Genomic DNA, 10,832 nt, shown 5'->3' with positions numbered 1-10,832 from the left:
TAATAAATAATGGGTAAGAGTCCTCAGCTGAGTCTCTGATTGAGTCTGTTGTTTAGAAGACCCGATGGTAGAGGGGTCACAGCCTGCTCCTAAACTGCTTGGACCTGATGAGTTCCTTCACTGGTTTGTTTTTTACTCCAGATTCCAGCAACTGCAGTCTGCTATGCCTGCATCACCATACATGTTGGACAGTTGGGCCTGGCCAACGAACACCCAGAGCAATTTGATAAATATCACAAGGCATGCAATTAGTACTTGAGCATTTTTTGATCTAACGCACATGGCTCATTTGCCAGTGCTTCAATGAATCATAATCAGACAATTGGATAGTGGAGCACATGACTGACAGGGTGTGGGCTCAGCCACCATTTTACTGTGAGTAAATTCTGACCACTACAAAACCTATGTCAGCGATTTTTGAGTATAACTAGGGAACACTGCAGCACAGAAACAGGTCCTTCAGCTCATCTAGTCTGCACTAAATAGTTATTCTAACTGGTCACATTCATTTCCAGCTGGGATCTAGCCCTTCCACCCAGGTACCCATCCAAGTATTTCTTATATGTCAAAATTGAGCCCATTTAGGCTGGCAGCTCGTTCGGCACTCCCTCCACACTCTGCATGGAGAGGTTCCCCCTCGTGTTCACTTTAAACATTTCCCCTTTCATCCTCCATTTCTGGTCTCACCTAACCACGGTGGAAAACACCTGCTTGTATTTACTCTATCTATATTCCTCATAATGAGTGCCCCCCCACCCCCCTTTCCAAAAAGATGAGCCAGTGGCTCTCACAGACAATATACAGTAAATCCCCTGGTATCTGGCACCCATGGGGATCAATAGATAAGTGAATTTTCCAGTTGCTTGAGATTGTGTGTTGAGTGATTGGTGAACTAACGTGAGACGCACCAATTTTAAACTTCCGTATTTTTTACCTATTTATTTTCTGCGTTTTCTTTTTGCCGGTTACTTGAGGCTGCTGGTTGCTTGAATTCTGGATAACAGGGGTTTACTGTGCAACAAATTCAGTTTTGACTTTTATCGGCAGATCTGCCTCATCTCTGTGTAAGTGCCGACATTGCTAGCCCATCTTCTGAAACTGGTCCTCCAGTTATTTCACAAGCGCCATCACCAAGGCGATTTGGTTTGACCCAGGGCAGATTCTTCACCCACACGTATCTCCCCCCGAGGTGCTCACTGCTCTTGTGATCCAGACTGAACGCCATTATTGTAAGAGGTAACAATGTGAGAACAATTGCAGCATCTCTGTGAGTGGTGAACAGGTCAGAGACCTGCAGCCTACATAGCTCCAGGTGAAAGGGCATTTACAAGCTGGAGCCCAGCAGGAACGCCTCCATACTATCTTCAAGACTAACAAGTGTTTGTTTCTGCTGACGTTAACCTAAAGGGGAAGTTCACTCACATCTGTCCTCTCGCTTGAACGTTCTGAAGCAAAAAAAACCAATCTGCTGGAAGAACTTGTGGGTCGAGCAACATAAGTGGGAGGAAAATAACGGTCAAAGTTTCAGTCCAGAACCTTCCATCAGACTTTGTTTATGTTCTGAAGTTCGATTCATGTCTGTATTGGTCTCACAGGGCAATGAGAGGGGATCTTATAGAAACATATAAAATTATGAAAGGCTTTGCTAAGATTGAAGTAGGTTAGTTATTTCCATTGGTAGGGGGGGACCAGAACTAGGGGACATAGCCTCAAGATTCAGGGTAATAGATTTAGGACAGAGATGAGGAGGAACTGCTTTTCCCAGAGGGCGGTGAATCTGTGGAATTCGCTGCCCAGTGAACAGTGGAGGCTACCTCAGTAAATACATTTAAGACAAGGTTGGATAGATTACATACTGTGGTAGGTGCATTAAGGAATCAGGGAGGTGGAGATAAGCCTATCATCAGATCAGCCATGTTCTCATTGAATGGCAGAACAGGCTCAATGGCCGACTCCTGCTCTTATTTCTTATGTTTTTATGTTCAATCTGAGTGGCTTAAAGAGAGAGAAAGGTAGCTGATCAAGATTAAAATGGAAAGAACACAGTTTAATGTGCTGTTCTTTAAGTTTGTGAAGTGCATCCACAGTGGGCTGGATTGAGGGACATTCCTGATGATAAGAGGGGAACCCTATGAGACACTTACCTACGATCAATGTGTGACTTTATGAAGCCTGATTACTCTTCACCAGAAACTGTCTATGAGCTCGGGTCGAGGGCAGGTGAGGAATTTGTGTGAGGCTTTGGGGAAGTTGGTTAGGGGAGAAGTTTGCAGCTGTCCAAAAAAGAAAGGCGATGCAGGTCTCCTGCTGCCAGCACGCAGCTGTGGAGGAGCATGGCTGAGGTCATCAAACCACTGGGACTTGTAGCAATCGCACTTCCTGCTCATTCCGGAGAAAGCTACAGTCAAATTATCACGCAAGAAGTTGAACAGAAGAGCACCACGCTAATTCACCAATGTGTCTTCTACACTGCTTTGCTGAACCTGCAAAGATCTGCCCTCCAGTGGAGTAATTTGTGGAGTAATATACTTGGACTGCCTCGAAATAAACCCTTCAGATCAATTTGTCCATGCACAGCAGGTTGTCTACCTGAGTTAGTCTCACTTGCCTGTATTGGACCTCAGGAGAGGAAAACCAAAGGTGTTCATTGGTGTATCAGAGGTGAGAGAGTATACAACTTTAATTCCTGGGAGTCATTATCCTGGAGGACCTTTCCTGGAGCCAACACACTAAAGGCATCGTGAAGAAAGCACGTCAGCACCTCTACTTCCTCAGGAATTTGTGGAGATTTGGTGTGACGTTGGAAACCCTGGCGAATTTCTAGAGATGCTTGGAGGAAAGTGTGCTGACCAGCTGCATCACGGTCTGGTATGGGGAAACCAATACCCTGTGCATAAAGCCCTCCAAAAGGTAGTGGGACACAGCCCAGGACGTCACAGGCAAAACTCTCCCCACCATCAAGAAAATCTACATGGAACAGGGCTATCGGAGAGCAGCAGCAATCATCAAGGATCCACACCACCCAGCACATGCTCTGTTCTCGCTGCTGCCATCAGGAAAGAGGTCTCAGTGCCACAAGACTCGCACCACCAGGTTCAGGAACAGCGGCTTCCCCTCCACCATCAGATTCCTCAACGACAAGCTCAATCAGAGACACATTTAAGGATTATAACTTTGCACATTATTTATTACAGAATTTTTTTTTTTCTGAATTCACAGTCAGTTTGTTTACATTTCTTTCTTTGTTTATATTTCTCTCTATACCCTTTTGAGTACAGTTTTTTTTGCACTACTGATAAGTAGAAATTCTGTCTGGCCCGCAGGAAAACGAATCTCAGGGCTGTATGTGATGTCATGTGTGTACTCTGACAATAAACCTGAAATTGGAACCACTTTCTTTGCTTTCCTCATTGCAGCTACACCTTCTGTATGTCTGCTACCACTTTATCCTGCAGGTCTGGTCCTTTATTCATGATAAATGCGAGTTTTGTTCTATTGATTTGATAAATTTCAAGTCCCCTCCCCCCTCTCCACCCACCCCCACCCCCCACCAAAAAACAAAATTATGTTCTGAAAACAAATTGGGGATTAGGACAGACAGCTTCAGGCTGAGTGGCTGTAGAGACTGCAGGAGGTGAGGCCATGGACACTCAGTGCCCCTGGGACAGGGGAGGGGGTGGCGGGGGAACTCTCTTTTGCTTCTTGTTCTCTGGCTGTAAGGGGCACCACACAATTTTTGCTGATTGCAAATCTTTGTCTGCATTAAGGTAGAGGAAAGAAAATGTGTAATATCACATTTTCTGTTTTCTTACCTGACAATAAAATAACCTTGATCTTGCCTTCTTTGCAACACGCAACATCTCACTGCGAGTGGGCAAGGCCTCAGATCTTCAGGCCTTTTATTACGAACGAGTGTGATGAGCCTGTTGACTTTGAAATGAGAAGCTGCTTAAACCATGCTTCTCCGTTCGAAGATCCAAGAATTAATTCCAGAGGTCTTGCCTGCTCAATAACCCGATCTAAGGTGGGGATGATTTATATTTCCCGTCAGGTAGAGCTGACAGCTTGGCACGCACACTCCTGGCATCTGCTTAGTACAAGTAATGCTAAACTACTGTGGTGCGGGGGTGAAGGACTGCCAATATCAAATGAAGTCACGTAGTACCAAGTCTCCTAAATCCATGCAAAATCTCTGCCTGATCAGCTCTGTTCCTGGGTATTTAAGCTGGGGAGCCATCAGTGGGACTTCACTGATCTTGGCTACCTGCATCCCAGTGGCCGGGATGGGTAGAAAGCCGTTCTAATGTGGGACATTCATTTGGCTCCCAAATTCCCATTGGTCTCAGTGAAATTTGGAGTCAGTCCCTAGGAAACAGATGACTGAAACCAAACCTTGTGCCAAGACCAGCAGAAAGTAGCGTGGTATTATTCACAGGGATCAGCCTGCTGAGGTCACTACACCGTCATTTGATTCATTGAAAGGCGACTTGTGTTGTGAAGTGAACTATGGGCTCTGGCAAAGGCCCTGCTTTAATATTCGGTGATTACCTGGCAGAACTTTAAAAGCAAGGTCCTTCTCAGCCTACACAGACCCTTCTGATGTGCCCCGGAGCCTTTCAACTGATCTCGACATTCCCCGGAATGAGTAATTTCTTGTTTCCATTCTCACAGCTGGATTTTGCTGCGAGATCCAAGTTTTATTTCATTGTAATTTGCTGCAAACATAAGGGGAATTATTTGACCCTCTTATTTGGCCTCACTGAAGCTCAGTCAAGGCCATGAGTGAAGCAAATTGCATTATTCCAACTTACTTTTCTGAACACAAAGCACTGGAAATATTTAGCAGGCCAGCCAATGTACATGGAGGAAACCTACTCCACAAGATGCTTCCAGGCCAGGTGAATAAAGGGAAATCATAAAGAAAAATCCGCAGATGCTGGAAATCTGAAATAAAATCAGAAAATGGCAGGGTAGCTCAGTAAGGGAGAATCCGTGGAAAGGGAAGCAATATCGCAGATCAGAGACCCTTCAGCAGTCTGGCTGAGTGTTCTGCTCATGCCGCTTGCTGTGTTCTGTTTATATTTCAGATTTCCAGCGTTTGGACTTCTGGACTGCACAAGAAAATGAATCAACGCAGATTCAGGAAATCTGAAATAAAATCAGATGATGCTGGAAACACAGCAGCAACTGTGGATAAGAGAGATACAGACTGATTGATGCACCTTCGCTCTACCAGAGACAGGGATCTCCCAGTGGCCCACCATTTTAATTCTGCGCCCCACTCCCACACTGATGTGTCTGTTCATGGCCTCACGCACTGTCAAACTAAGGCCACCCGTAATTGGGAGCGACATCTAATTTTCCACCCGGAGACTCTCCAGTTCTCCCGTTCTGCTAACCTTCTTCCCGTTCCCCCCTCCCTCTGGCTTCTTTCCTCCAGCTCTCCACCCCCTTCCCTCTCCATTCACAGAGCCGCTGCCCCCCCCCCCCCCCCCAGTGATCAGAGGGAAAGGGATGGCCCGGAAAGTGAAAGGGATAGAGAGCTGGAGGAAGGAAGACAGAGGAATAGGGAAGAGAGGTAGAACAGCAGCAGAAACCAGTGTTAATGCTGTCCAGTTGGAGAGTGGAGAGATGGACGATTAGGTGCTGCTCCTCCAGTTTACGGGTGGTCTTGGTTTGACAGTGCGTGAGGCCATGGACAGACACGTCAGTGCTGGAGTGGAGCGCAGAATTGAAATGGTGGACCACTGGGAGGTCTCTGTCACTGATACGGACAGAGTGAAGGTACTCAGCCAAGCGATCGCTCCATCAGAGAAATTGTTTATTTAAACTCAGAGAATAAATTCTAAGATCTTCAAACTGTGGATGCTTCAGGACCCTCCAGCAGGCTGTTCCCTCACTTTGTAATGGCGTATGCTGTGCAGATAACCCTTTGTGGACCTCGCTGTTGATAACATTGTGTCTGAAAGATGCATTGAGACATCTGCAGCAGGACAGTAAATCATCAGTTGCATCTAAAGTTCCTGTGTGTGTATTTCATCTGGAGTTAGTTTGCTTTCCTGCACTAATTGCTGCTCTCTCAAAGTATATAGGGCAGAGCTCTTTACAGAGGAAATGGCCTGGATTCAATTGGACCTGGCCACGTTCAGCAGTGGAGACCTTTTGGTGACATATAATTATGTTTGAGAGAGGCATTTACTATAAAAACGATAGATTATGTTGTTTTTCCCCACAGGCTATTTACTGTCTCCAGTTCTCCGGTTCTGGAGAACATGGCATGAGTGAACTGCAATCTACATCACTCTCCAAGCTCAGCATGGACCACATCCAGACTAATCTATTTGGAGAATGACAGACCAGGTGGTGGTCAGCACTGCAGGATGGACCACGTATAGCCTGACTACGATGGAGTCGATGAAATATAGTCCTTTCCATGGCGATATAAGAGTTCCATTGTATTGTAATATGATAGAGTATACTGCAGATAATTCATTCATCATGTTGTGATGGAGCAGAATACATGGAGCCTATTCTATTGAAGATTGACAGACAAATTGTCCACAACCAGTTCTAAAATGACACAAGAAGGTTGAGTATGTAGCCTATTCATCATGAGTTGACAGGACAGAAGATTCACCATATATTCATCAAGGGGTGATGCAGTACAGGATATAGAGATTGTTCCATCAGAGTTCGCCACCTCATGTCTCTCCGCCAATGAGCGATAAAGGGACCACAATGACGTATAGTATTATTGTGACGCCAACAAACACGCAGCTTAAAGAGCACAGCGGTCAGTCAGCCAGTGTCCGTGGAGGGAAATGAACAGTTGAGGTACTGGAGTGAAACGCGAGTGTCTGCAGATGCTGTGATTGCACTAAAAACACAAGAGATGCTGGAGGAGTTCAGCAGGTCTCGCGGTGTCCATAGGAGGTCAAAATATATTAATGATGTTTCAGGCCCGAGTCCATCTTCAAGGCATAGATAAAAAGCAGGCAGTTGCCTGAATTAAATGGCTGGTGAGGGAAGAATGGAGAGGGGAAGGTGTACAGACCAACAGACTAAAGGTGTTAATTGGATACGGATAGGACACAGGAGAGAGGAAAGGTGAGAATTGACTGGAGGAGTGGGGGTGTTGTTTGGTGCTCTGTGGAAGGAGACAAAATGGAAGAGAGAGAGAGAGAGAGAGAGAAAAAAAGGAGACATAGGGAAAGATAGGGAAGGGGTGGAGGGATACAAACCGTGTCTTGAGAGAGGCAGTATGAGAGGTGGAGGATGTGATAGGCTGATAGAAGAGAGCTGAAGGGTGACAGAAAACTATTCAATAATGATCCTTGATCAACAAAAGTGATTAAGAAAAACCTCCTTCATCACCCAACAGTTCCCATGAATAGAACTGATGCCAAATATCTGATTCAGTTAGCCATGTGGCTATTAGCAAACGTTTATTGCTTGTATTCTCATATCCTTTATTGGGTTCAGCAACACATCCAAATGGTTGGTTAACAACCTAAACAGTCCATAATGCACAACATTAATGAGCTTCTAGCTACATGCACCATTAACAGAGCAGCATTTATACAATAATGCATTACAGGTGACATATGGAAGTAATAAACATCAGATTCTGATGGTGTGTTGGTTATACTGAGGTCCTGCCTCCTCAGTGAATGACAGGGAGTGGGATAAATATTCACAAAGCATAATTTTCCACGTTAAAAAATGGTGTAAGCATGTCAAGATTGCATTTGTATTTCCAACATGAGGTTATTGGATATCTCATTTTCAGCAGATGTTTTCCTGAACAATCGCTCCACAGCAGATGCAATATGCCTGGCTCTACACTCAGCTCTGGATCACCGAGACAACAGCAACACATACATCCAGCTACTCTTCATCGATGACAGCTCAGTATTCAACACCATCATTCCCTCAGTTCTGGTCAGCAACCAAACCCTGGTCCTCTGCACCCACCTCTGCAACTGAATCGTTGTCTTCCTTATTGGAGGACGACCATCAGTATGAATCGGAAACATCATCTCCTCCTCACTGATTATCAACACATGCGCACCTCAAGGATGTGACCTTATCCCACTCACTCCACACCCATGACTGTGCGACTAGGCACGATTCAAACGCCATCTACAAATTTGCCAGCAACACCACGTTTAGCAAAATCACAGACGGCAATGAGGAAGCATACAGAAGACAGATAAAGCAGCTCATTGAGTGGCGTCACAATAACAACCTTGCACTCAGCCTTAGAAAACCAAGGAAATCAGAACACGACCCAGTCCTCATCGAGGAGTCCGTAGTGGAGGGGGTCAAGAACTTCAAATTCCTGAGTGTCAACATCTCTGAGGATGTGTCCTGGGGCCTCCTTGTCAAAGCAATTAAGAGGAAGGTTCACCAATGGCTATACTTTGTGGGGAGTTCGAGGAGATTTGGTATGTCACTGAAGACTCTCAAAAATTTCTATAGGTGTATCGTGGAGAGCATTCTGTCTGGTTGCATCATTGTCTGGAGGTGCCATTGAACAGGACAGATAAAAACTCTAGAGAGTTGTTAACTCAGCCAGAGACACAACGGGCACCAGCCTTCACTCCATCGACAACAGTTGGTGTCTTAAGTGAGCAGCCTCTATCCTCAAGGACACCCACCACCCAGGCCATGTACTGGAGCCTGAAGGCAAACAGCCAGCTTATTCCCCTCTCCAATCAGATTTCTTAATGGACAAAGAACCACAGACCCTATCCCACTTTCTCCTATTTTCTTGCACTCTTTAATTATTCTTGAAATGCAAGTTAGAGCAACATTTGGACCTGAAAACCTATTGCAAAACCATGAATTTTGTGACATGTTGATGACAATAAATTCTGATTCTGAAGTGAATAACTCGCTGATGATTAATGGAAGGAAATGGATTCCGAAACTCAGTCGGTCCTTGATAAAGCAAGGACGGAGTTTCACTTTGCCTCATTATTTCCTCTTTCACCTTTGCAAACATTGTCTCAAGCACTTTAGTCCTTTGCCATAAAGTACAAATTTCCTGATTGGCAGTGTTCTGGTTAAATAAGGAAATATGGAGGAAAGGAAGTAAAACACAACAGGTCAAAAAGTGTACTTTACATAGCAATGGTGAAAATCCCTGGTCCAATCCCTCCCCACCTACATCCGTGATACCTTACATGCCCTCCATCTCTTCAAAGCCAACCTTATTGCCTCCCATCCTGCACTGCTCATTTCTACTTTCGACCCAAGATACACAAACCCAACCACCTGGGCAGACCCATTGTTTTTGCCTGCTTTTGTCCCACCGAACTAGTTTCATCTTATCTTGACTCTATCTTTTCTTCCCTGCTCCAAACCCTCCCCACCTACATCCATGATACCTCAGATACCCTCTATCTCTTCAAGAAGTCATTGAATTTTTACCTTTGCTATATAAAGGAAACTGCTTGACCTGCTGAGTTTCTCCAGCATTGTGCTTTTACAAATTTACATGGGTGCCTTAGGTCAGGATAAAGTGACCTGGAATTTTTCAGAATCAGAACGAGAATTGATTGTCATGAACATGTCATGAAATTCAGTGTTTCAACTGCTCTTGCAGGTTATGAGCTGAATAGGAATCCTGGTTTCTGAGGTTCCATAGTAATTTAATTGTTGTACAGTATGATGTTAGTGGCCATATGGAAATATGGAGAGTTTGTAGCTGCTGGGGCTGAGTGCAATACACCAATGTGCTCAGGGGGTCACGAGACATCCACAGGAAGGAAAGGGTGACCAATGTTTTGGGTCTGGACCCTGAGTCAACTGTAAGCAAAGACAGGTAGCCACCTGAATAAAAAAGTGGAGGTGGGGTGGGGGGGGGGGGGGTGGGAAAGGAGGAGAGGAGAGGAGGAAGAGGCAGGTGGTTGTAGTACACAAATGTGCTGGAGAAACTCAGCTGGTCACACAGCATCCATTAGATAAGCTTCCAAATATCTCCGACAAACATGCTCCACAAACAACAGAGGGCCAAGCTCAAGGTGCCATGCCTAACAGACCAGCAGTCCAGGTTCAATCCCGACCTCATGCAAAATGGAGTGTTTTCGTTCTTTCTGTTTCCTTTGGGTGCTCCGCCTTTCTACCATGTCCTAAAAGTCATGGCGGTTGTTAGATTAATCAAGCACAGTAAATTGTTCTGAGTGGGTTTGTTAGTGATGGAATCTGGGGATAATTGATGGGAATACGGGGAGTATATATGGGAGGATCTTTCCTGGACCCAACACAAGAATGGCATCATGAAGAAAGCACATTAACACCTCTACTTCCTTGGGAGTTTGCAAAGGTTTGGTATGACATCAGAAACCCTGGCAAATTTCTACACGTATGGTGGAAAGTGTGCTGACTTGTATGGGGTCACTAATACCCCAAACATAAAGCTCTGCAAAAGATAGTGGTCACACCCCAGGACATCACAGGAAAAACCTTCCCTACCATCGAGAATACTTTGATGCATGGCTGAATCCCAAAACATCAGTTATGTATCTTTGCCTTTGTTACCTAAAGGACACTGTTTGACCTGTTGAGTCTCTCCATCATTTTATGTTTTTACTTCAATGACAGTGTCCACAAAATTCTGTGTTTTACTCTCACACACTCCCCAACCATTGAGAACATCTACAGGGAACGCTGCCATGGGAGAGCAGCAGCAATTATCAAGGATCCACACCACCCACCACACACTCTCTTCTCGCTGCTGCCATCAGGAAAGAGGTTCAGGAACAGCTGCTACCCCTCCACCATCAGACTCCTCAACGACAAAATTAATCGGGTACTCATTTAAGGAC

At 45.2% G+C, this 10,832-nt stretch overlaps 1 protein-coding gene across 4 annotated transcripts in view; it reads left to right on the top strand.

Annotated features, from left to right (window-relative positions):
- The window catches only part of usp6nl (USP6 N-terminal like), a 955,431-nt gene that overhangs the window by 196,546 nt on the left and 748,053 nt on the right, over positions 1–10,832 (top strand). The window lies entirely within an intron of this gene.

Source organism: Narcine bancroftii, chromosome 13, assembly GCF_036971445.1.
Source record: "Narcine bancroftii isolate sNarBan1 chromosome 13, sNarBan1.hap1, whole genome shotgun sequence".
In the NCBI taxonomy this organism is placed as follows: Eukaryota; Metazoa; Chordata; class Chondrichthyes; order Torpediniformes; family Narcinidae; genus Narcine; species Narcine bancroftii.
This window is presented reverse-complemented; position numbering and strand designations above follow the sequence as displayed.